Source organism: Caretta caretta, chromosome 10 (genome assembly GCF_965140235.1).
Source record: "Caretta caretta isolate rCarCar2 chromosome 10, rCarCar1.hap1, whole genome shotgun sequence".
NCBI classification, from domain to species: Eukaryota; Metazoa; Chordata; order Testudines; family Cheloniidae; genus Caretta; species Caretta caretta.
Window position 1 is genome coordinate 73,795,450 of NC_134215.1, and position 26,902 is coordinate 73,822,351.

General features: G+C 46.6%; 1 protein-coding gene across 4 annotated transcripts in view; it reads left to right on the plus strand.

Moving 5' to 3' along the window:
* Positions 1 to 4,202: 4,202 nt before the first annotated feature.
* Positions 4,203 to 26,902, plus strand: part of MCTP2 (multiple C2 and transmembrane domain containing 2) — a 162,956-nt gene continuing 140,256 nt past the window's right edge. For all 4 annotated transcript variants that reach the window (XR_012670295.1, XM_048867608.2, XM_075133195.1 and 1 more), the window contains exon 1: positions 4,203 to 4,347. The gene's annotated coding sequence lies outside the window, so the exon portion shown is untranslated. The remainder of the gene's footprint in view (positions 4,348 to 26,902) is intronic.

Here is a 26,902-nt window from a genome sequence, read left to right on the forward strand (position 1 = left end):
TCTGACTGTAAGCTGGGTCACAGAGTTCAGTGGCACGACTCCCATCTCTGTTTACAGGATTGGGGCCTGGGGCACTGTTTTTACAAGAGGGTTTTTTGCACTGATGTAGCTATCTAGCAAAACCACCACAGTAGATTCACTACACAAGCCCTGCTTGGCACTGGTGTAGTGCAGTGGTTCCCAAACTAGGGGCACCACTTGTTCAGGGAAGGCCCCTGGCAGGCCGGGCCGGTTTGTTTACCTGCCGCGTCCGCAGGTTCGGCCGATCGTGGCTCCCACTGGCCGCGGTTCGCCTCTCCAGGCCAATGGGGGCTGCTGGAAGGGCGGCCAGCACATCCCTCAGCCGGCACTGCTTCCCGCAGCCCCCATTGGTTGAGAACAGCGAACCGTGGCCAGTGGGAGCCACGATCGTCCGAACCTGCAGACGCGGCAGGTAAGCAAACCAGCCCAGACAGCCAGGGGCTTTCCCTAAACAAGCGGCGCTCCTAGTTTTGGAACCACTGGTGTAGTGTGTTTACATTAGTCACTTGCACCAAGTTACACCAGTGCAAATTTCCCTACTTTAGACAAGCCCTTAAGTAGCATCTGTATTTCCACTGAGGATACAGTGTCTGATTCCCCCTTGCCCTGCACCTTTCATAGTGACTTACACTAGAGCAAAGCATTTGTTAAATGTTTTCAGATTAGAATGATAGTACATTACACCCATTTTGCCGTGATGAAAATCTACCCAAGGGGTAGGGCAAGCGAGAAAGAGGCCTAGTTTACCTTTAAACATTAGATCGACCTAGCTATATTGCTCAGGAGGACTGTGAAAAATTTTGAAGTCGTAATGTTGACCTAACCCTTGTTGTAGGCATGGCTAGGTCTACTGAAGAATCCTTTAGTCCACCTAGCTCAGAGGTGGGCAAACTAGTGCCCGCGGGCCACATTCCCTCCAGACCCTGAGCTTCTCGCCCAGGAGGCTAGCCCCCAGCCCCTCCCCTGCCGTTCCTCCTCCCCTGCAGCCTCAGCTCACTGCGCTGGGCAGCGGGGCTGTGAGATCCTGGGGCAGCGCAGTTGCAGAGCCCAGCGTGACCCGGTGCTCTGTGCTGCGCGGTGTGTGGCTGGCTCCAGCCGGGTGGTGTGGCTGTAGAGCTGCCAGCCACTGGTGCTCCAGGCAGCGCAGGAAGGGAGCAGAGAGCAGTGGGGGTTGGAGAGAGGACGGGGAGTTCGGGATGGTGGTCAGGGGGTGAGGGTGTGGATACGGGGCGGGGCGGTCAGAGGACGGGGAACAGGGGGGTTGAATGGGGGCAAGGGTCCTGGGGGGCAGTCAGGAAGGAGGTGGGGATTGGATGGGGCAGCAGGGGGGCAGTCAGGGGCAGAGGTTCCGGGGACGGTCAGGGGACAGGGAGAAGGGGTGGTTGGATGGGGCAGGAGTCCTGAGGGGGCAGTCAGGAATGAGAGAGGGGGTTGGATGGGGTGGCGGGGAGCAGTCAGGGGCAGGGGTTCCAGGGATGGTCATGGGGACAGGGAACAGGGTGGTTGGATGGGGCAGGAGTCCCGGGAGGGCCCTCAGGGGGCAAAAAGCTGGGGGGGGAGGTCAGATGGGGGCAGGGGCTGGGCCACACCTGGCTGTTTGGGGAGGCACAGCCTCCCCTAACCGGCCCTGCATACAATTTTGGAAACTGATGTGGCCCTCGGGCCAAAAAGTTTGCCTGCCCCTGACCTAGCTACTGCCTCTCGGAGAAATGGGCTCATTACCTTGATGGAAAAACCCCTTCCATCGACTTAGGAAGTGTCTACACAATGGCACAACAGCAACAGCTATAGTTCTGTAGGGGCCATAGTGTAGATGCACCCTGAGGCCTGAAGAATAGGACAGAAATGCTATGCACGGTTGCACTTGTCTATTTTTACTACAACTATTAGAAACAAGGGTGGCTTTTTTAAAAACCAAAACTTACTAACTTTGATATGTGTTGAGGTCACATTAGTGTTTGTTAATGTTTTTCGTTAGTGATCTTTATGTAAGCAGTGTCAGGATGAGCTCCACCCTGACATCTGGTGGTGAGGTGTGGCAAGTTGTGGAAAAGAACTTCAGGGGCTGATCTCATTTGCATAGGCACACCCACCCCGCCTAGAATGAGGCCATAGCTGCCCAAATGGTCACTTTGGCTGCTGTGGGATCCCCAGTGTCTCTGTTATTGGGGCAGGAAGAATAAATTGTTATTACCCTGATTATGCAAACTGTGCTTAGAACTGTACGTGGCCTTTTGTTATGATGGAGGGATTCACCATCAACTAAGTAGCACTTGCTAGGCAAGGGTCATGGGTTCCAAAACTGTGTGAATGGAGAGAGGCTGGGGACAAGTATTAATAGTTGGTGGCATGGGCCCCTTGGTGAGGGTCTTACATGCTAATTGCACTTCCTCCTCTCTCCACTGTAGAATATCAGAGCTAATTTTGATTTCATTAGAAGTCTGGTTGTAGGCTGCTGAGCTCACTTTGGGCTGACAGTGCACCAGCACTGGGGCTCCCCTACTACAAGCTGAATTCACCTAAGAGCTGAAATCACTGAGTGTTGTGTTAAGTAGTGGGGGAGCCTGAAGATATATTGTGGAGCAGTTTGCAGGACGGCTGGAGTGCCTTGCGGACCGGCTGGTGAAGCAGTTTGACGCGGAGCAGTTTGTGGATGGCAGGAGCTGCTTGTGGGCCGTGGAGCTGAGCGAAGGAGTTCGTGGGGCGGCTGGCGGAGCGGAGCGCCGCTATGGGGCGGTCAGCTTCAGATCATGTAAGGTGCCTCTTACCCCCGTCCCATTTCCACCCAGGTTGGGAGGTAAAGCTCCGCAGATAAACTTTCGAACTCTGGGGCTGCCCTGACCAGGGACAGAGACTTTTGGGGCATTGGACTTTTGGGACTTTGGGTGATTTGGGGTTGCTGGACTCAAGAATCAAAGGGAAAAGGGTATGCCCCAATTTGCTTGGGGTGGGTTTTTTTTGCTCATGGGTTGTGTTATGAATCCTGTTGGTGGTGTTTCCCCAACATAATGCCACATTGTTTCTCTCTGTTATTAAAAGGCTTTTGCTACACTCAGACTATGTGCTTGCGAGAGGGGAAGTATTGCCTCTTGAAGGCGCCCAGCGGGGGTGGTATATATTTGTCCCAGGTCACTGGGTGGGGGCTCGAGCCGGTTTGCATTGTGTTATTGGAATGGATCCCCTAGATATTGAACCCGGCCCTTGTTGCTGCCAGCTCTGATGGGCAGAAGGGTTACATTTATAATGATATTCCTAAATTATTTTATTTTACCAGCATTAGTTGGAAGGAGATTTTTATCAGCAAATATCCATAAAAGTAGATCTCACCCTAGGCACGCAAACCAAAAAAAATAAAAAAGTTATTTCCATCGATGATAACAGAAATGTACAGATTGTCCGGCAAAGGAGGAAAAATGCGGCTTGAGAATTTCTAAGAATTTGATTTAAGGATCTTCACTGTATATTTTGGCACGTGGTGATGACAAGTTGTGCGTTAACAGTTATAAAGCGCCGTCTTCATGAATCGCAAAACCTGTCATTAACTAATTATTGTCTGACCGCCCCCACCCCGCCCCATTTCCTGCAACATTTTAAACGGAAAAAAAAAGGAAAAAAAAGCAGTAAACAATGCTTAAACACAAACATCGATGTGATCTTTTAGAAATGAGATAAAAATAAAGCTTGAATTCTGCCAAGCCGAATTATAACCCTCAGGGGCTGCTTGGCACCAACTCCCCCCCCCCCCCCCCGCGGTCACTGACTGTCCACCACTGGTGGCTTATCATAGAATCATAGAATATCAGGGTTGGAAGGGACCCCAGAAGGTCATCTAGTCCAACCCCCTGCTCGAAGCAGGACCAAATCCCAGTTAAATCATCCCAGCCAGGGCTTTGTCAAGCCTGACCTTAAAAACCTCTAAGGAAGGAGATTCTACCACCTCCCTAGGTAACGCATTCCAGTGTTTCACCACCCTCTTAGTGAAAAAGTTTTTCCTAATATCCAATCTAAACCTCCCCCATCGGGATCGGCTTGATCCCCTTTATTTGGATCACCCTTTCCCGACCCGCCAGACGCCCCCGCCCGCCCCAAAGGTAAACCGGGAAGCGTCGAGCCCGGAGTGGGATTTCCCGGCCGGTGCCTGCCGGCTGCAGTGGGATTTCCCTGCTCGGTGGGACGCTCCGGCGGCGGCGCTTCCCCCTAACTCAGGGCTGAGGCTCCTGGAAGCCGCGGCGCTGGCGGGGCTCCTCCCCTGCGAGTGGCGGCGGCGGGGGCGAGGAAGCTGCAGCCGGAGCCGCCGGGGGAGCGGAGCCCGGGACACCCCGGCAGGTGAGAGCCGCTGCCTCGGGCGCGGGCAGGGACACGCGAGGGGGCCCCTGCCCCTGCCCCGTGAAGTTGAAGGCCAGACCCGGGGGCGGGGAAGAGGGACTCTGGGGTGCACTGACCGACGGGGAAACGAGGCGAGTGGAGGGGGCGGAGGGCTGGGCACCTGGGTGCTGGGGTGGGGCGGACGGTGGGCTCTGGGTGCTGGGGGGGGGTGCTCTGGGTGCTGGGGGGGAGGGTGGGCGCCGGGGGGGCGGTGGGGGGAGGGTAGGCAACTGGGTGCTGGGGGAGGGTGGGCACTGGGCGCTGTGGGGGGCAATGGAGGGAGGGTGGGCGCTGGGTGCTGTGGGGGGCGGTGAGGCGGATGGTGAGCTCTGGGCGCTTTGAGTGAAGGTGGGGGGAGGGTGGGCACTGGGGGCTTTGAGGGGTGGTGGGGGAGGGTGGGCACTGGGTGCTTGGGGGAGGGTGGGGCGGACGGTGGGCACTGGGTTCTGTGGGCGGCGGTTGGGCGGACGGTGAGCTCTGGGCGCTTTGAGGGGGGGTGGGGGCTTTGAGTGAAGGTGGAGGGAGGGTGGGCACTGGGGGCTTTGAGGGAAGGTGGGCTCTGGGTGCTGTGGGGGGAGAGTGGGCACTGGGCGCTTTGAGGGGAGGTGGGGTCAGGGTGGGCTCTGGGTGCATTGGGCAAGGTGGGGGTGGGCACTGGGTTTACGTGGGAGGAAGGTGGGGGAGAGGGCATTGGGGGGGAGATGAGGGAGTGGGCACTGTGTGCATTGGGGAAGGTGGGGGAAGGGGCACTGGAGGAGATGAGGGAGTGAGGAGGAGTGGGCACTGGGTGTACTTGAGAGGAAGGTGGGGAGTAATGGCATGGGATGCACTGGAGGAAGGTGGAGGGATGTGTGTAGGGGTGGGTGTTGTGGGGCCAGGAGGTGGCAGAAGCAAGGTGCATAGTGCTGCTTCTAACTGTAAAGTTTGCCCCCTGCCCCCTTTAGTGACTGCTTCGAGTCTCGAGACAGACAGTGGGAGTTGTAGTGAAGGGGGGAGACCCCGGGTCCTCTTCTGTAAGGGATGGGATTTCCCTCTGCTTGATTTCCCTGGGACTCTCACACGTTCAGCGCACCAGCACAGCTATTCACTTGTACTTGGTTATTAAACCAGGACACTGGCTTCCTCTTGTCCCTCCACGTATCAAAAACCCCATCAGATCCTTTTCAAACAACAGGTTTGGTGATTGATTTGCTTAGGAACACGTAAGCGGAAAACCAATGACTATACTCGGATTACAGGCTTCACTGTGACTGTTGTGAAATCTATATGGCTGGAGCAACATTTGAAAGCCAAGTGATGATGACTGGGTTGAAGTGTAAATGTTAAAGTGACAAATGTAATAATCAGATTGTATTTGTTTAAGCAAACCATGCAGTTGTGGATATTGGACACACAGCTGGCAAACACGGCATCTCCCTTCCCACCCATGAACTAATTGGTAAACAGAACAGGAGTACTTGTGGTATCTTAGAGATTAACACATTTATTTGAGCATAAGCTTTCATGGGTTACAGCCCACTTCATTGGATGCACAGAATGGAACATATAATAAGAATCTATCTATAATCTGCAGGTTGGGGGGCTGTCTGTAAGCGAGGACTGGTCTGTTTCCCAAGATCTGTGAGAGTGAGGGTTCATTTTTCAGGACCGGTTGTAGATCTTTGATGATGTGCTGGAGAGGTTTTAGTTGGGGGCTGAAGGTGACAGCTAGTGGTGTTCTGTTGTTTTCTTTGTTCTGTCCTGTAGTAGGTGACTTCTGGGTACCCTTCTGGCTCTTTCAATCTGTTTCTTCACTTCAGCAGGTGGGTGTTGTAGTTGTAAGAATGCTTGATAGAGATCTGGTAGGTGTTTGTCTCTGTCTAAGGGATTGGAGCAAATGAAATTTCCCTTACTTGAATGCTGCCCAGATAATTACCCAGTCAACTTGCTCAGGCAAGTAATGCTCCTCATGAGAGGTTTCAGAGTAACAGCCGTGTTAGTCTGTATTTGTAAAAAGAAAAGGAGTACTTGTGGCACCTTAGAGACTAACCAATTTATTTGAGCATAAGCTTTCGTGAGCAACAGCTCACTGCATCCGATGAAGTGAGCTGTAGCTCACGAAAGCTTATGCTCAAATAAATTGGTTAGTCTCTAAGGTGCCACAAGTACTCCTTTTCTTTTTGCTCCTCATGAGATTACTGCTTTAGGGTTTGAACACTAAAGTCAATGGGAATGTGTCCTTGTCTTCAGTGTAAATAAGATCAGGCTTTTAATGTCTACTAGGCATAAAGGGTGGTTATGGAGGAAAGCTTGTTGCTACTAAGTATTACATTTTTCCAGCGTTTTTCCAACAGTGCTACTTGTGTATAATGCTGTAGTTTTAGTCTACTCCTAGCTGATTTATTTCCCTCTTCCCCTTAAAAGTAGCTTCTTAGAAGCATCTGAAGTTTTGCACCAGTGGCTATGCAGTAAGTGTTGGCAGGGTGGTACCATCCCTTCAGGCCTTCTGTATGTCATAACAACTTTAGTGCAATCTGTTGAATTATTGGTCTGTTACTAGGATGTCAGGCTTTATCAGTCTCAGCTTCTTATTCTTGTGTGGCAAGGTAAGTTTGGGAGCAGACTCCAGATTCTTGTTCTTCAGTACCATGTGCAGTCACACAGCCACTTTCTTGGCAGCAGCTTTGTCTAATCATCTGCTTTTGTGGATCAGAGGGAGGCATGGTTTACCAGAGGAGGATGAAACATTCTAAAATGCTCTTAATTTCCTCTGTTCCTTTTTTTTGCCTTTGAGTGGAAAATTGCTCCTGTTTTCCTCAGACCTACAGGAAGTATGCTGCCACCTCTCCATGCTCTCATTGTCTCCTATTCTTCACGGCTGCATAATAGTCACAGAGAAACTGTTTTTCTGGGAAATTAACATTTTCTGTGAAAAAAACATTCTGATTTCCTTCTTCAGGAGCTGGGGATTTAAATAACCCCCTGCAGTGTTGAGAACCCAGATCTGTAGAACTTCTCACCTGGGTGAAGCTAGGCATGTGCCTAAGGCCATGTCTATAGCTGTACTGGCAAATTATCCTAGTTAGATGCAGCTTCTACTATCAAAAGTTGCCAAAGCAAAATAAGCTTTTTTGCTGGTATGACTGCTAGGGCTTTTGCTGGTATAGCTGTGCTGGAAAATACTCACGCCTGCAACCGACATAGCTATGCCAGCAAAACTTAAAAGTACACACTAGGCATCAGTCTCTGCAGGATCGGGCCTTAGTACACGAACAGAAAGAGAAACTGATTTAAAATTGTCTATAAACAAAACAAAGACTAAAGAAGTGCTTTACATAAGAACGGCCATACTGGGTCAGACCAAAGGTCCATTTAGCCCAGTATCTTGTCTTCCGACAGTGGCTAATGCCACATGCCCCAGAGGGAATGAGCAGAACAGTTAATCAAATGATCCATCCCCTGTCACCCATTCACAGCTTCTGGCAAACAGAGGCTAGGGAAACCATCCCTGCCCATCCTGGCAAATAGGTCCATCAATGGCTATCTTCCTGAATTTATCTAGTTTTTTTTTTTTTTAACCCTGCCATAGTCTTGACCTTCACGACATCCTCTGGCAGAGAGTTTCACAGGTTGACACTGCATTGTGTAAAGAAATACTTCCTTTTGTTTGTTTTAAACCTGCTGCCTATTAATTTCATTTGGTGACCATAGTCTTTGTGTTATGACAAGGAGTAAATAACCCTTCCTCATTTACTTTCTCCACACCAGTCATGATTTTATAGACCTTTATCATATCTCCCCTTAGTTGTCTCTTTTCCGAACTGAAAAGTCCCAATCTTATTAATCTCTCCTCATATGGCAACCATTCCATATCCCTAATAATTTTTGTTGCCCTTTTCTGAACCTTTTCCAATTCCAAAATATCTTTTTTGAGGTGGGGCGACCACATCTACACACAGTATTCAAGATTTGGACGTACAATGGATTTATATAGAGGTGATATTATATTTTCTGTCTTATTATCTATCCCTTTCTTAATGATTCCCAACATTCTGTTAGCTTTTTTGACTGCTGCTGCACACTGAGTGGATGTTTTCAGAGAACTATCCACAGTGATTCCAAGTTCTCTTTCTTGAGTAGTAACAGCTAATTTAGACATTTTATATGTATAGTAGGGATTCTGTTTGCCAATATGCATTACTTTGCATTTATCAACATTGAATTTCATCTGCCATTTTGTTTTATTATCTAAATTGATGTAATTTAAAATAAAATAACAGAGGTAAAATAAGACATTTGATCCTGCATTCCCTGTACAAACTACATTTTCATTGCCTTCAACGTGGCAGCTGCCTTGCATGAGGACTGCGGCCATCATGCCAAAAGATATGAAAAGTACCTTGGACGTGTACGATACGCACGCATCAAAATTTATTAGGATGGTCACATTATTGTTTTCCTTTTAATGCTAACTACTGCATTTTTGCAGTTAACTAAATCTTAATGAGAAAAATCCTCATTTTAAAAAACAACAAAAACTGAGGCCTTGTCTACCATTGATATGGTGAACAGTGTTGAGCACAGGTGTTACTACGTAGATGGAGTTACACTGGGGCTAACCCTTCACGTATACACACTGCACTGATATAAAGCAAGTCTTTACTATTACTTTGATTATGTCCTGGAATTATTAGTCCTCTCTCAAAAAAGTTTTTATAACCATCGAACAAAGCTATCTTTAAAAAGTTACCAGTTTAAGTCAATTTTTAAAACCCATATATCAAATTCTGGGAATTTTTACTTTTTTTATTTTTAAACTGTGAAAGTGGCACAGCTGAGGAGTAACATATCATGTAAAATGGAAATGACAATGAAGATTTCTGAAACATTCCTGAAATGTTGGAGGAGATTTATGCCTATGTGCTGTGGTGTACCACTGAGATGTCTTAGAGAAGAATATTGCTTTGTATATCTGTCAATGCCAGCTACAGTGGACTGATCACATCAAGATACACAATTACCCTCAAGTGAAGTTTATAGGTTTTGATTTGTCCATAACAAATCTAGGAAGTTGAGGTTACAGTGTTAAATATCCACAGATTTAATTTTTTAAAGCTTATAAGGAATAGCGAAACTTAAAACAATTAAGTGTGTGTGTGTCCTTAAATTGTGAAATAATCCATTGTTTTGTCACTAGTTAAATAACAATTATTAAGTGATCAGGGTGCAAAAATACATAGTGTGATTTTACTTTTTATTTTAATTTTTAAAAAATATCTATAGATATTATAGGCGAGGAAGTATTGTTTTAGGGTCTCACTTGGAACTGGGGTACTACTGAGGTCACCTGACCCGCCAGCCTGGGTTATCTTTACACTGTGTTGCTGTGACAGGCTCTCAAGCCCCCTTCCAGCCCACACACAGGTAGGGACACACCCAGCTGCAAGAATTTTGTTGTTGCAGCCTTTGGAATTAGCTCTCCAGATCTAGATTTGCTAACATTCAGGGAATACTAGTTCCCTCAGCATTTTCTTGGGAGGTAAGGGTGTTGGTTGATAACTGTATTGATGTAGGAAGCACTAATTCTCTTGTATTAACTAACTAATGCACTGCATGTCATTTTTTTTTTAATCGTCCTCTAAGGCCCTGATTCAAAGACTCCCTGTGACTTTCTTGGACTTTGGAACAAGCCCTGTCCTTAGAAATTCAGAAACGGGCAGCCATTTTCTCATGTTTAAATGTCCTAGGGCCTGATATGATCCATGCAACCCTGCACATCTCACAATAACGTTATTTGAAAGTTAATCCATCCTGTGGCACTAATCAGTCCAAATTTGGGAAGGAATAAACGTTTTCTGCTTGGTACAGAGTCTACAGTGACAGACTACTTCCTAATCTGTTTATTAAAGTTATGCTATTCCTATTTCAAGACTGGTCACATTTGAATAAACACTAAGCAAGGAAAGTTGATCTGTATCCAAAATGCTTCAATAAATTAAGAAAAATACATATAAAAACTTGTTGGCTCTTGTCTGTATCTAGAAGTGTAGATATGGACAGCTGGAGTGGGGATAGAGCAAAACAGGAGAGGTTAGAAGATAATTAAATCCATTAAAGGTTTAGGTTTAAACTTCCAATACCCAAGCTTTGACATTGAGAAATAAATAAATATAAGTACAAGGAAGTAGTGCGATTGAATGGTAGATTAATAGACTTTTTCCCCCCCAGTTAAGCTCTGTTTTCACTTTGTAACTACAGGGAGAGGATAGTTTGTAAGACTTATTTGGCTTCTTGGATGCGCTTTGATCACCCTTGGTTATACCTCTGAATGAGGCTATGTCATTCTAACTAGGCAGTTTTGGAGCTCTCCATCTCCCATATTGCCCTGTCTCCATCCCTGCACTCTGCAACACATGCCGGCAGTAGAATATTTGCTCAATTTCTTCCATTTTCACCTTCATTTTTGCCTCTCTGCACCTCCCGTGTCAAGAGTTCTGACATGGCTCCAGGATCCCTCTTGAGTCATCAGGCCTGCCCCTCTTCCAAGCTCCTGTGGCCCTTCTTGCTACACCCTGGACATTTGGCCTGGCCTTCTCTGACTCTTGGAAAGACTCCCCTTTCTCATGTGGGATGTTAGTTATATACAGGGAGTCCTCTGACTTATGACGCCACTTACGATGCTTTTCAATTGACTGCCTGTTTCGCCCCTACGACGCTGGATCCCCTACGACGCTGGATTTGCATAAAGTTAGCTTGAAATCACTTCCTAGTTGCATTATACTGGTATGGAGCTGGAAGTGGTCGCTTCTGATTAGCTTTGAGACAGCAGGGTAGCTTGTTGCCGTGTAGGGTTGCTGCTTGTTTTTGATGGATATCACAGCTTTAAAGTTGGGCTACAAAGTTGAAGTGAGAATTGACTTAAGCATGGATTTATGTTCTGCATTTTGTCCCATAAGCCATGTCTACTGATTTCCAGTCCAGTGGCAAGACCATCCTTCCTGACAAATCACTAGTTAGAGCTGGCCTCCATAATTACTTGTTGTTTTTGGGGTGCTATTCTTATTGTCCAACAGTTGAAATCTAGAAGTAGACATTACTACAACAATGATTTATGATCTGAATAACATGCCTCACAAACAATTCCAAGCACATAATATGCATTTTAGTAAAGCAAAGAAAATGTATACTTTTATTATCAAAAAATGTAGGCTATATTTACAGGATGGAAAACTGTGACTCTCAAAAATATTTGGGGCGAGTGGTGGATGATTAGCTGAACATGAGCTCCCAGAGTGATGCTGTGGCCAAAAAGACTAATGTCATCCTTGGATGCATAAACATAGGAATCTTGAGTAGAAGTAGAGAGGTTTACTTGGTTCTGCCTCAGTGCAGAAGGCTGGACTAAATGACTTCTCAAGGTCCCTTTCAGCCCTACATTTCTATGATTCTGGGTTTTTCTTACCTCTGTATTTGACATAGGTGCGACCACTGCAGGAATACTGTGTTCAATTCTGGTGTCCAGAATTCAAGAAGGATGTTGATAGACTGAAGTGGGGTCAGAGAAGAGCCACAAGAATGATTACAAAGGATTAGAAAACATGCTTTTTAGTTATAGACTCAAAGAGCTCAATTTATTTATTTTAATAAAGAGAAGGTTAAGGGGTGACTTGATTACAGTCTATCAATGTCTACATGGAGAACAAATATTTTAAAATTGGCTCTTCAATCTAGTAGAAAAAGCTGAAGCTAAACAATTTCAGACTGGCAATGAGGTGTAAATTTCTAACAGTGGCAGTAATTAACCATTGGAACAATTTACCAAGGGTCATGGTAGATTCTCCATCACTGGCAATTTTTAATATCAAGATTGGATGTTTTTCTAAAAGAGATGCCCTAGGAATTTTGTTGGGAAAGTTCTATGGCAGGGATTGATAACCTTTGGCACGCAGCCCATCAGGGAAAGCCCCTGGCAGGCTGGGCCGGTTTGTTAACCTGCAGCATCTGCAGGTTTGGCTGAACGCAACTCCCACTGGCTGCAGTTTGCCGCTCCAGGCCAATGCGGGCTGCGAGAAGTGGCGTGGGCCAAGGGATGCGCTGGCCGCCCTTCCTGCAGCCCCCATTGGCCTGGCACGGTGAACCGCGGCCAGTGAGAGCTGTGATGGGCCAAACCTGCAGATGCGGCAGGTGAACAAACCGTCCTGACCCCACAGCAGATTTCCCTGGCAGGCCATGTGCCAAAGGTTGCTGATCCCTGTTCTACAGTATGTGTTATACAGGAGGTCAGACTAGACTACCCTTCTAGCCATGAAATCTCTGAATTTTACAGTGAGAGATTAAAGGAACTCATTTAAACTATTTAGTTTATTAAAAAGAAATTTGAGATGACTTAATTATGATCTACAAGTACCAGTTCAGGAAGAAGAGATCTGATATTAGCGGGCTCTTTAATCTAGTGTAAGGGGACTGTTGCCCCCTTACTAACATTCAGTGGGGGTGTTTTAGTTGCTAGCTCCCAGTACTAAAAAGGGGGAAGGGTCGATGGGAAACCAGGACCCGGGGACTGGCAGTCCCCAGGAACAATGGGAAGAGGCCAATGTTCTAGGTCAGCCTGAATGACAGGGTGGGCAGGCTAATCAGGGAGTCAGGAAACCAGGGAGGTCCCGTCCTCCCTGTGAGCTGGAATTGCCTGGGTCAGACAGAGTGGGGCCGAGCTAAGGAGAAAGCAGGGGCCTGAGCTAAGCTGGGGAGCAGAGCTGGGCCAGATCCAGAAGGACCAGAAAAGCAGCGCAGAGAGAGCAGACCCTGTCCTGGGAGCAGAGCTGCAGCCCCAAAGCCAGAGGCACAGCCCAGAGAGAGCAGACTTGCCCTGGGCGCAGAGCTGCAGCAACCAGAGCCAGAGGGGCCAGAGAAGCAGCCCAGGAAGCAGGTCAGTGCTGGGAGCAGAGTCACAGAAGCAGCCTGCAGAGCAGACCTGCCTGGGAGCAGAGCTGCAGCAACCAGAGCCAGAGGGGCCAGAGCAGCAGCCCAGGGAGCTGGAGGCAGAGCAGCAGCAGTGCAGAGACAGAGTGGTGCAGCTGGGGCTGGAGCAGTCCGGAGCTGGGTGCTGTGAGCAGCTCGGGAGAGCGAGGGGGACCCTGGGCAGCGGGCCCAGCACAGGGAGACGCCTCAGCCAAGGGGCTCTGCAGGCCAGGCTTGGATCATAACCCTGACAGGTCAGGGGCAACACTGGGAAGAAGGATCCTACCGCTTAGAGCCTGAGAGCGTGTGGCCACCACCAGAGCGAGTGTCCAACCCTCAGCAACCCTGCAGCACAGCCAGGGCCGGAGAAGAAGGCCTGGGACTTACAAGGAACAGACTGTGAACTGCCCTGACGTTCCAGAGACATTGTTTGTGATGCTCCCTGCCACAGAGCGGGGTGATGTGTTTCCTTTAACCTTTCCCATTATTCCTTATTCTTTTTAAAATTAATTGTTGATTAAATAACTTGCATTTGCTTTAACTTGTATGTAATGGTCAGTGGGGGTCAGAGAAGTGCCCAGTGCAGAGATAGTACCCCGGAGTGGGGACACCCTAGCCCCTGTCCTATGTGACCACAGCAGGGTTGGGGGTTGAGCCCCCCAGGAATCCTGGGCCCAGCCTTTTTGGGGTTACAAGGACTCTGCCAGACAGGAGAGTGGAAGGGGAGCCTTCAAGGGCAGGGAGGCCACTGGGTAAAGGAAGTGGGAGCGAGGACTCGGATCCTTTCGCTAGCCCACTTCACCAGGGTAGTGCAGAAGCCAGGAAAGTTCCCCACAATAGCGGGACTATTCCCCTGCTTACACTAGCATACAAAGACATAACAAGATCCAATGGATGGAAGTTGAAGCTAGCAAAGTTCAAACTGGAAATACGATACAAAATTTTAACAATGAGGGTAATGAAGCATGAATCACTGGGTAAAATTCTGTGTTTGTCTTATGTTTGGTAGGAGGTCAGACTAGATGATTGGAATGATCCTTTCTGACCTAAAAACCCATGAGTAAGTCCGCACAATAAGTACAGTTTCAGAGTAGCAGCCGTGTTAGTCTGTATTTGCAAAAAGAAAAGGAGGACTTGTGGCACCTTAGAGACTAACCAATTTATTTGAGCATAAGCTTTCGTGAGCTACAGCTCACTTCATCGGATGCAGTGAGTTGTAGCTCACGAAAGCTTATGCTCAAGTAAATTGGTTAGTCTCTAAGGTGTCACAAGTCCTCCTTTTCTTTTTACAATAAGTACAGTGTGGACAGAGGTAGTTCTGAGTTCACTACTCAGTGCTCTACAAATGTCCATCAGAACTTGTCTGGAGAGACCATCCTTAATGGGAGAGAAGATTGTTCAGTTTCCTTGGGATTTAGATGGAATAATGCTGTGTCTTACAATATCCTTCCTATATCCCCCACAAAAACTGTACACAAATTCCTGGTTAATACTCTTGTTAGTAAATTCTTGTTAGTAGGAAATACACTGTTTAGTTCTGAGACGGAAATGAGAACCAGATGCCTAAAAAGATCTGAAAGTGAAATTCAGACTCTGAATCATCAAGTACTGTATTCCAGACACTAATGGAAATAAAAGTGGCAGCAACCTAATTTAAAAAATCAAGTGTCCCTGCCTTTGGGAGTGGTGTGGCTAGATTATTAGTAGCTACAATGTCTTGAAGCTATGGTGAACATAGATCCGTACTGTTGAATTGGGCTTTCGGAGAAACTGCAGTGACAATGCTAAGCAGATAATGTAAAATTAATTTCAGATGTGGATAAGGTGAGCTCCAATATGCATTTTGACATATGTCCCTGGCCAGCACATCCCTCGGCCCCCGCCGCTTCCCGCAGCCCCCATTGGCCGGGGACAACAAACTGCTGCCAGTGGGAGCTGCGATCGGCTGAATCTGCAGACGCTGCCGGTAAACAAACCAGCCTAGCCTGCCAGTGGCTTTCCCTGGCAGGCCATGTGCCAAAGGTTGCCAATCCCTGACTTAGTTCCTTGCTCTTTATAACTCTGTTCCCTAGACCTTGCTGCCTGGATGCTGGGAAATGGAGCACTTTGGGATAAGGAAAACTGGGCTGCAGAACAGTTTGCTTAGTGGAGTTTTTGGACCTGTTCAAGGCAAGGTTAGATTGTAACTGGCAGTTGTATGATGCCATTCCTGCTGTATGATGCTGATCATAGAGGTCCTGTTAATATTTACTGTTGAGAATCTTGCTTAACAAAAACATATTACAGGGTCACACAGTTGACACCTTGGCCATTTTATGGCTAAAACATGTGATGCCTACGTAAGCCCTTTTGACTTTTTTCCTTTTTAGACTTATATTCCCCGTTTCATCTCCCTACCTTCTATTTTGAACATATTTCCATCTTTCTTGTACCATTTGTGCATCCTCTAATAATAATTTTAAGAGATGTTTTTATAGATTTCTCTTGCTAGAGTGCATAGCTGCCAAGTTTCAAGGAGTTCCATGTGACATCGTATGCAAGTTATTTAATGATTTAATTTGTATAGTACAAAACAGTTTGCACTTAGGCGCAAACTTCTTCTTTTTTAAGCTTTGCGCAGTGAGGGCTGATGAAAGGCAACAACTCATTTGACCTCCAGTGGAAACAAATCACTGATTTCCCTCACAGGGTTGGATCCCCTGGGCAGTTGTGAGAAGGCAGGTCCTTATTCCTGGCACTTCTCAGAATTAAAGGGAGGGGTTGGCATCATGGCAGGTAAATTAAGGTCTAAAGGAGGTGCAGTTGCCGTGCAGGAAGGAGCTGGAGGTAGTTATTGGTGTGAACCTGGAGGAGTTAGCCCTATTAGCCCCTTCCATGCATCAGTTCCAGTTCCCACCCTGTCTTTCTATTGGTTCCTAAGCCTCATTCAACCCATTCAAATCCCCCGTCATTCCCACTCACATTCTGTTTCCCTATTAACTCTTGACCTCTCCATAGCTCCCTCCAGTAGCTCCTGTCCTACTCACTCTTAGCTTGGCCAATAGCCCCTGAGTCCTCCGAGCAGCTCCTCCTTCCCCTTGGTAACTCGCATTAGTCTGTTCTCTCCCCTCTGTGGTGCAGCCTTACCAGACATGTCCTCTGCTGAGTTCCACGCAAATATGAACTGGGAGGCAAGAGCAGGCAAAGGAGGAGGCACCGAGGCTGCCTACTCTTTCTCGGCAGTGCCCCAGCGACCTTGGTGGCTCTCTCTGTGTGGTATTTGTGTAGTGAGGGTACTGTCTGAATGTGCAGTTTGCTGTGAGCCCTGATGTTAGAAAAACATCATGAAATAAATAAGACTTTCTGCCTCCCGCTGGTACAGCTATGAGGCATGCTGTCCTGGGTCTTGCTTTGTGTGGCAGAAAGGGTGGAAAGTATTGGTGAGAAATTTTGTATATAGCACTTCTTCTGTTTTAGAAGATAATGTAAGAAGTGAAAGTAATAGCTCCACAAGTTGGAGGCAGGTGCATATTTTTTTTTTCTCCACTAACTTTCACTACCAGGTACTATTTTAAGATGTCTGTAACATTTGATTCTTCAGTTACTGCCCAGAGTTAGTCTGCTTTTATGTGAAAAGAAAAACAAATTCTTCAGATTGTGTAGGGAGTCTCCAAGTAGCTAGGGCTGCTTCCTTCCTCTCCCCAATCAGGACTGCAGACAAATGAGTATGCAGATCATGTACTCATTATTGTAACTCATTGTATATGTGACCGGTTATTTAAAAAAAAAAAAAAAAAAGACAAGAGCCCAGGGCTTAAAATACCCAGGGATCTCTGTGTACAAGAAAAAATAAAATAAAAACAAATCTCACAACAAGCTTTGTAAAATAAATGTTGTTAAGTTCAGTGTTTGCCTCTAGAGTTTTTATATTATGACGTTCATCTGCAGAGACCTAGATTTCCTTCAGATAACATGAATAAAAGGAAGTCTGTTTCTGTTGATCTGTTTTTATTCAAGCATTGCAGCATGCAAGAGTTGTCTTTAGTGAAGCAGTTAGCATTTAACGTACTGCCTAATATAGTGTAAAGTGATGGTAAGAGAGGAATGGACCAAACCAAAAGACTATAATGTGCACGATTCCAGTATGTCACCGTTTCCCACCTTTTCTAGCTGAAGGATCCCAAAGTGCTTTTCAAAGAATTATGTAATAATAGAGAGAGATTACTTTCAATTGAAACTGCTGGAAAAATTTAGGAAGAAAAAAAAATGTAATTGCCAGAGTTGGAATTTGGCAAAAACACATAAACCCCTGCTGTTGCAAAAAGTCCTATGAAATCTTGAATGACCATATGTGATTAGGACTTTATCTACACATTTGCACCTGCAGTAGCCAGTAACACCAGCCTGGGACACTTGTTTGTATTGACACAGAGGGAAGAATAGTCTGCATCATATCCAGGACCAGCTCTAGGCACCAGCAAAGCAAGCACGTGTTTGGGGTGGCACATTTCTCAGGGCGGCATTCCGGCCATCCCATCCCCCCCCCACCAGCTGAGCCCACCGGCTGCTCCCTCCACCCCGCGCATGGGTGGAGCTGGGGGCGCTGCTCCCCACCCCGCGCCGGGGCAGGCTCCCACCTTGCAGGCGAGATTGTAGCCCTGCCTGAGCGGCGGGGACTGCTTGTGGACCTCTGCGGTGCCAGTCCAGCCAGAACAGAACCCGGTCCCCAGACCCAATTTATGAGAAACTGGGTGCATCGGAAGACACTAACGTTTTTCATTACAGTGTATAGTTGAACCCAAATTGTTTGTAATTGTGATTTTGTTAAAATTAAATGAGTACACTTGTAGGAAATTGTTTTATTTCACTAACTACAAATTCTCTATTTTCATTTTTTTAAAATTTGTAAACAGCCAAAAAACAAAACAAAAACATTGCAAACATGTGTAAACGCCAAAAAGAAGGAGGGGGCAATTTTTTTTTGCTTGGGGTGGCAAAAAACCTAGAGCTGGCCCTGATCATATCTGTATCATTGAGGTATTCCTTGTAGGTCTCCTATCCACATTTTGGCCCTGTTTAGCTTATGAGATAAGAAATCACAGCGCTGGGAGGTATGGCTGCAAGCCCATCCAAATCAATGCTTCATATTGGCATCACCTGTTCTACAAGAAAAGTTAAATGATTTAAGCAGCCAACATTGCAAGGATAAAATCGTGACCCTATTGAAGTGAATGGGGCTCAGATTTCCCTTGAAACGTTTAAAATAAAGTCATCACATGGGGAACTGAATTTGAAAGCTCAAGGATAAACTGATAAACTTGAATGCAAACAAAGGACTACCAGTACTTTGCAAAAGTATTTTCATAATCCTTTTGATTAGGATTGCTTATCCGAGGCAGGCTATGTTTCCAGATAAGTAACTAAAAGCAAGCCATTAAAATGTAAGTATGCAAAGCTTTCTGTCTCTCAAATTATTTGCTTATAATGGTAACGATTTATACTTGAGTGAGGTTCTGTAAGAAGTGATAGGAAAGGTCTGATATATCTAACGTGACCTGTTTCATATCTAACACACTTTAACATACCCTAAGTCAAGTCTGTCTATCAATTAGCTGCAAAAATTAAAGAGAATAACGGGTATGTCTACACTACGAAATTAGGTTAAATTTATAGAAGTCGTTTTTTTAGAAATCGTTTTTATATAGTCTATTGTGTGTGTCCCCACACAAAATGCTCTAAGTGCATTAAGTGCATTAACTTGGCGGAGTGCTTCCACAGTACCGAGGCTAGAGTCGACTGCCGGAGTGTTCCCGCAGTCTCCGCCGCCCATTGGAATACTGGGTTGAGATCCCAATGCCTAATGGGCAAAAACATTGTCGCAGGTGGTTCTGGGTACATGTCGTCAGGCCCTCCCTCCCTCCGTGAAAGCAAGGGCAGACAATCATTTTGTGCCTTTTTTCCTGAGTTACCTGTGCAGAAGCCATACCATGGCAAGCATGGAGCCCGCTCAGCTCACTATCACCCTAAGTCTCCTGGGTACTGGCAGACGCGACACTGCATTGCTACACAGCAGAACCCATTGCCTTGTGGCAGCAGATGGTGCAATAGGTCTGATAACCATCGTCGTCATGTCCAAGGTGCTCCTGGCTGCCTCGGTAAGGTTGGTCAGGAGCACCTGGGCAGACATGGGCGCAGGGACTAAATTAGGAGTGGCTCGACCAGGTCATTCTCTTTAGTCCTGCCGGCAGTTCTATTGTACCATCTTCTGCCGAGCAGGCAGGAGATGAGGATGGCTAGTAGTCCTACTGCACCATCTGCTGCCAGCCAAAGATGTAAAAGATGGATGGAGTGGATCAAAACAAGAAATACACCAGATTTGTTTTGTATTCATTTGCTCCCCCCTCCGTCCGTGAAATCAATGGCTGACAATCGTTTCGGTGAGGTCTGTCAGGGGCACCTTGAAAAGTTTAATGGAGATTCAGTCCTGCCTGAAATACCGGGGGGAGGGATAGCTCAGTAGGTTGAACATTGGCCTGCTAAACCCAGGGTTTTGAGTTCAATCCTTGAGGGGGCCATTCTGTGTGACAGTTGTTTTTGTTTCTCCTTGAAGTAAAGCCACCCCCTTTGTTTTTAATTCCCTGTAAGCCATGTCGTCAGTCACCCCTCCCTCCGTCAGAGCAACATCAGACAATCGTTCTGTGCCTTTTTTCTGTGCAGACGCCGTACCACGGCAAGCATGGAGCCCGCTCAGATCACTTTGGCAATTAGGAGCACATTAAACACCACACACATTATCCAGCAGTATATGCAGCACCAGAACCTGGCGAAGCGAAACTGGACGAGTAGGCGACGTCAGCGCGGTGACGTGAATGATGAGGACATGGACACAGACTTCTCTCAGAGCACGGGCACTGGCAATGTGGCATCATGGTGCTAATGGGGCAGGTTCACGCGGTGGAACGCTGATTCTGGGCCTGGGAAACAAGCACAGACTGGTGGGACCGCATAGTGTTGCCGGTCTGGGACGATTCCCAGTGGCTGCGAAACTTTCGCATGCGTAAGGGCACTTTCATGGAACTTTGTGACTTGTTTTCCCCTGCCCTGAAGCGCAAGAATACCAAGATGAGAGCAGCCCTCACAGTTGAGAAGCGAGTGGCAATAGCCCTGTAGAAGCTTGCAACGCCAGACAGCTACCAGTCAGTCGGGAATCAATTTGGAGTGGGCAAATCTACTGTGGGGGCTGCTGTGATGCAAGTAGCCAACACAATCAAAGATCTGCTGATATCAAGGGTAGTGACCCTGGGAAATGTGCAGGTCCTAGTGGATGGCTTTGCTGCAATGGGATTCCCTAACTGTGGTGAGGCCATAGACGGAACCCATTTCCCTATCTTGGCACCGGAGCACCAAGCCTGCGAGTACATAAACAGCAAGGGGTACTTTTCAATAGTGCTGCAAGCTCTGGTGGATCACAAGGGACGTTTCACCAACATCAACGTGGGATGGCCGGGAAAGGTATATGACACTTGCATCTTCAGGAACTCTGGTCTGTTTCAAAAGCTGCAGGAAGGGACTTTATTCCCAGACCAGAAAATAACTGTTTGGGATGTTGAAATGCCTATATGTATCCTTGGGGACCCAGCCTACCCCTTAATGCCATGGCTCATGAAGCCATACACAGGCAGCCTGGACAGTAGTCAGGAGCTGTTCAACTACAGGCTGAGAGAGTGCAGAATGGTGGTAGAATGTGCATTTGGACGTTTAAAAGCGTGCTGGCGCAGTTTACTGACTCGGTTAGACCTCAGCGAAACCAATATTTCCACTGTTATTACTGCTTGCTGTGTGTGCCACAATATCTGTGAGAGTAAGGGGGAGATGTTTATGGTGGGGTGGGAGGTTGAGGCAAATCGTCTGGCCACTGGTTACGCGCAGCCGGACACCAGGGCGGTTAGAAGTTGTCAGGAGGGCGCGGTGCACATCAGAGAAGCTTTGAAAACCAGTTTCATGATTGGCCAGGCTACGGTGTGAAAGTTCTGTTTGTTTCTCCTTGATGGAACCCCCCACCACCCTTGGTTCGCTCTACTTCCCTGTAAGCTAACCACCCTCCCCTCCTCCCTTCGATCACCGCTTGCAGAGGCAATAAAGTCATTGTTGCTTCACATTCATGTATTCTTTATTAATTCATCACACAAATAGGGGGATAACTGCCAAGGTAGCCCAAGAGGAGTGGTGGAGGTGGGTAGCACCAGGAGGGGTGGTGGAGGAGGGAAGGACAAGGCCACACAGTATTTTAAAATTATAAAACTTATTGAATGCCTTCTGTTGCTTGGGCAGTCCTCTGGGGTGGAGTGGCTGGAGGCCCCACCACTGCGTTCTTGGGCATTTGGGTGAGGAAGCTATGGAACTTGGGGAGGAGGGCGGTTGGTCACACAGGGGCTGTAGCGGTGGTCTGTGCTCCTGCTGCCTTTCCTGCAGCTCAGCCATATGCTGGAGCATATTAGTTTGATCCTCCAGGAGCCTTGGCATTGAATCCTGCCTCCTCTCATCACGCTGCCGCCACCTTTCAGCTTCAGCCCTCTTTTCAGCCCGCCACTTACTCTCTTCAGGCCACCACTTCTCCTCCTGGTCATTTTGAGCTTTCCTGAACTCTGACATTATCTGCCTCCACGCATTCGTTTGTGCTCTGTCAGTGTGGGAGGACAGCATGAGCTCAGAGAACATTTCATCACGAGTGCGTTTTTTCCACCTTCTAATCTTCGCTAGCCTCTGGGACGGAGAAGATCCTGTGATCCTTGAAACACATGCAGCTGGTGGAGGAAAAAAAAGGGACAGTGGTATTTAAAACACATTTTATAGAACAATGGGTACGCTCTTTCACGGTAAACCTTGCTATTAACATTACATACCTAGCACGTGGTTCCTAGCTGCTGTTTGTACAAGCGTAACTTACCTTTGCTTGGAACCAGTTTAGGTGAACTTAAAGCACTGTCCCCTCTGTCTCCTAGGGCTTTACACTGGTACAGCTATGCCAATGCCTGCCACCAATGGCAGAAATCGTGGGGAAATTCTTTATATAGACAGGGGCTAAACTATTTCAGCTTTCACGTTGAGGGAGCTGGAATGTGTAAAGTTGCACTAGGTTAGGCTTCAGTAGAGTTGCCTTTGAACTGAAACCAGTATTAAGACATGTGAATAAAGAACATCTTCCTAATAGCCTCTGTTTGTCACTTGTTGGTCTTTTCAGCTACTTATTATAAGAATTGTTCTAAATGTTGAGGAGTGGTTAGTCATAGCTGAAAGCATCCTAACTTAAGCATATGTTCACAAAGCTTGGTGGCAAGCAAACCGACCCTTTATTTTCACTTTCATTGTATAAGCAAATTGAATACAACAATTAGAATATTTATGAAAGGTATAACAGCAGCGTTCATGTGCTCAATTGCATATACTTGATTTTTACTGCTTTTGAGGGTACTTCTTAAAAAGTTTGCTGGGTAATGTTTCAGTGTAAGCCTACAGGTTCAGTTTATCGTGTTGTTCCATGGGGACTGGTGGCAGTAGTGGGGTGAGTAGTCAGAATGAATATGGCAACACATTCCACAATGATGGTGCATCATATTGTAATTTAGCATGACTCTCTGCACCTATTTACTAACAATTTGCACTTGTAGAAGGTCTTCCATCTGAAGGTCTCAAAGGACTATATGCTAGTGAATTTAGCTTCACGACACCCCAGCAAAATAGTGAATAAAGATGAATTAGTTTACATAATTTATCTAAACTCTCAAATGAGCCTTTTGACAAAACCCCTCACGAGCATTTTAAGGAAACTTAATAACCAAAGTAATGTTCAGTTCCAATAATCAGAAACAGGTAAAGAGAGAGAAAATAAAGTGGGAAAACGTGATCAATATTTGTCTTGGCCCAAGGTTAACTATGGAGTGCCCCACATTTTCCTACTAGGACCAGTGTTGTTCAATATAATTATTTATGGTGTGGGAATGGAAATAAACAGAAGTGGCAATATTTTTACATGACATAATTATTTAGGTCAGTGAACACTGTGAGGAAGCTCAGAGGGACCTAACCAAATGATCACATATGAAATGCAATGGTGACAAAATCAAAATAATGTAAAGTAGAGGGAATAATATCAACTACTTGTACATATTCTAAATATACTGTAACTATCCAGGAAAAAGTGGAGAGGTCAAAGAAAACTAATTAATGTGTTGAGATGGCCAAAAATCAAACATAGTGCTAGCATACCTAAAGAACAGGAGAGAAAACGCTAAAAATGTTTCGTTATATCAGTTAATGGCGTGCTCTGACCTTAAGTACTATGGTGAGTTCTGATCACATTGTCTCAAAACAAAACAGAAAAGCAGAAATAGAGAGGGTTCAAAGCTAGGTGACAGAAATGATTAGAGACATGGAAAGCCTTCTGTATGAGGGGAGAGAGAAAACGTTGGGACTATTCAGCGAGGCTCTGAGTGGGTATAAACATAAATAGTATAGAGATGGGAAATAGGACACTCCTATTTATTCTTTCTCCTAATACAGGAAAAAACCCAAGAGGACATTCAATGAAATTGAAAGGCAAAAAAATTAAAATTGATCACAAGAAATATTTTTTATGCATAATAAGCCTATGAAACTCCTTGCTACAATATATCATGAATGCCAGAGAAGAACGAAGGAGGAGGTATTGGGGCTGAGGCTCTGGCCCTGGACAGTTTTTTCTCTGCATATGTGTGATTGCTTGGACAAGATTTTGTGATGATGTTGGCACCAAGCATTTGAAATTTACAGCAGGAAAGAAAACTTCTGATCTACAATGGAAGTAGAATATATGGAGAATGCTGAAAGTATTGAAAATAAGACTAAACTTATTATGAGCAAGTGAGAACCTGCTGCTGTCTGTTAAATTATAGTTACTGTCCTGCTGCTAAAGATGGTGAGTAAAAGCAGGAAAAGAAAACACTGGAGAAAGTAAGAGCAGGCTGTTTTTTTGGCATTTGCTGTAGATCACGGTAATCAGTTAAGAGAAATGCACATATTTATAAAAAGACACTCCGATGAAGTGAGCTGTAGCTCCCAAAAGCTTATGCTCAAATTTGTTAGTCTCTAAGGTGCCACACAAGTACTCCTTTTCTTTTTGCGGATACAGAGTAACACGGCTGCTACTCTGAACCCTGGCACATATTTATGCAATTCCACTGCAGCGCATTGTCTCGCCCAATGTTGTCACTGGAAAGTTTGTCACTGCTTCATCAGAACACAGCATTGTGGTGAGATGTTATTGGGATAATCTTTCTTTACTTACTGTGATGCTCTCTCGGGGCATCTAGAATTGTAGTCATGCAATTACCTTTCTGCGTTATCAAGCGGGATTTTTTGGTGCTTTACTGGATGGTAGCTCCCCACCACCCCAGTTTGGGAGCCAGCCAAACAAACTCCTTAGGATTCTGCCAGTCCTAACTTTGCCTTGCAGGTTAACCCTTGGTGTACTTCAGTTCCCTGTCTCTCTAGAACAGTGTTTCTCAACCTTTCCAGACTACTGTACCCTTTTCAGGAGTCTTATTCATCTTGTGTACCTCAAGTTTCACCTCATTTAAAAATTACTAGCTTATAAAATCAGATATACAAAAGTGTCACACCTCACTATTACTGAAAAAAGTTGCTTACTTTCTCATTTTTACCATATAATTATAAAATAAATAGATTGGAATATAAATATTGTACTTACGTTTCAGTGTGATACTGGAGCCTGTTCTTCACTTGTGAGCTTTGTCTGAAGCCTAAGCGCTGACGCTCAGGGCTGAAGCCTGAGCCCCGGTGCTTGGAGCTGAAGCATGTAGCTTAGCTTCGCAGGGTCCCCTGTGGGGTGGGGCCCTGGGCAGTTGCCCTGCTTGCCAGCTCCTATGCCAGTCCTGCACTTGCGATCCCCCTAAAACTGTCCTGCGACCCCCATGGGAGTTACAACCACCAGATTGAGAAACACTAATTCTAGATGAGCAGAGTCCCCCCTGGAAGACCGCTGCGTACCCTGAGGGGTATGTGTACCCCTGGTTGAGAACCGTTGCTCTAGAACAGTGGTTTTCAAAGTGCGGGTTGCAACCCAGTACTGCGTCATGGAAGGTAAGGCACTGGGTCGGGGCAGCTCTGGTCAGCACTGCCGACTGGGCAGTTAAAAGTGCTGCCCAGCTAAGGCAGGCTAGTCCCCCCCTGTCTGGACACCGCGCTGCGCCCCGCAAGCGGCCAGCAGCAGTCGGAGTCCTGTAGCCCCCCCCCCCGCCTAGGAGCCAATGTGCTACTCCCGCCCTGAGCACTGGCTCCTGGCCAATGGGAGCTGGGGAGGCGGTGCCTGTGGGCAAGAGTCGCGCATAGCCACTTGTATGCTCCTCCGCCTAGGAGCTGGACCTGCTGCTGGCTGCTTCCAGGTTGCAGCGCGGTCCATGGTGCCAGGAAATGCAGGAAGCCTGCCTTAGCACCCCCGCTGTGCCACTGACCATAAGCTGCCTGAGGTAAGCACGTGCCCCACCCTTGTGCCCCAATCCCCTGCCCCAGCCCGGAGCCCCCTAAACCTGGAGCCCCTTTCTGCACACCAAACCCCTCATCCCCAGCCCCACCCCAGAGCCTGAACCCCCAGCCCAGTGCCCCCTCCCACACACTGAACCCATCATTCCCGGCCCCACCCCGCAGCCCTCATCCCTGCATCCCAACCTTCTGCCCCAGCCCTGAGCCATTCCCAAACCCCTCATCTCCAGCTCTGTTGGGTTGCGGGCATCAACAATTTTCTTCAACTGGGTAGCCAGAAAAAAAGTTTGAAAACCACTGTTCTAGAAGGTCTCCCTGCAGCATTCAGCCCCTGTCACTGGATGCCCACAGAAATACCAAATTTGCCATCTCCAAAGAGACAGACTATACCTGCCTACTGGCTCATTTGAGGATGCCTACCTCACCTTAATATAACAGCACTGATAGGAATTTATAATAAAACAGGAATAAGTTTATCACTTACGTCTGTTATTTATTAATACTTAGAGATAATAGAAACAGAAATGGTTACAAAACCACAAAAGTATAACGTGTGTGTAAGAGACTACATGTAACCTCAGTAGGCTCCAAGCTTTGTCTAAAGCAGTTTTCTCACCTATAGCTGATTCTCAGCATCACCAACCCCCATAGTTGGGGTTCCTCTGTTCATAGATGCAAAGAACTCTATGTCTCCTTAGTGATGAATACCCAGAATGTCTTTTTGCTTCTGCTTATGTTCTCCAAGATTTGTTGTCTTTGTCGCCGGGTTCAAGATGAACCCTTGGGGTTAAGACTCCCGTGTCTTCCTATGCTGATTTTACATCCTCATATTAATTTGCTCCTCCTGTTTGACCTCCGATGCAAATGAACTATTCCTTGTCTCTTGCATCATCAAGCTCAGTTTACATTATAGACGGGGAGAGAACTATCTTCCCTCTTGTCTGGAAAAAAACCTGTTTCTCCCTTTCATTGGTTACAGACTTTAGAGCATAAAATCAGTGTAATTCCTCATATAGTGGTAACACATTTCATAATGATATTAATGACCATCATGTTACTGGTT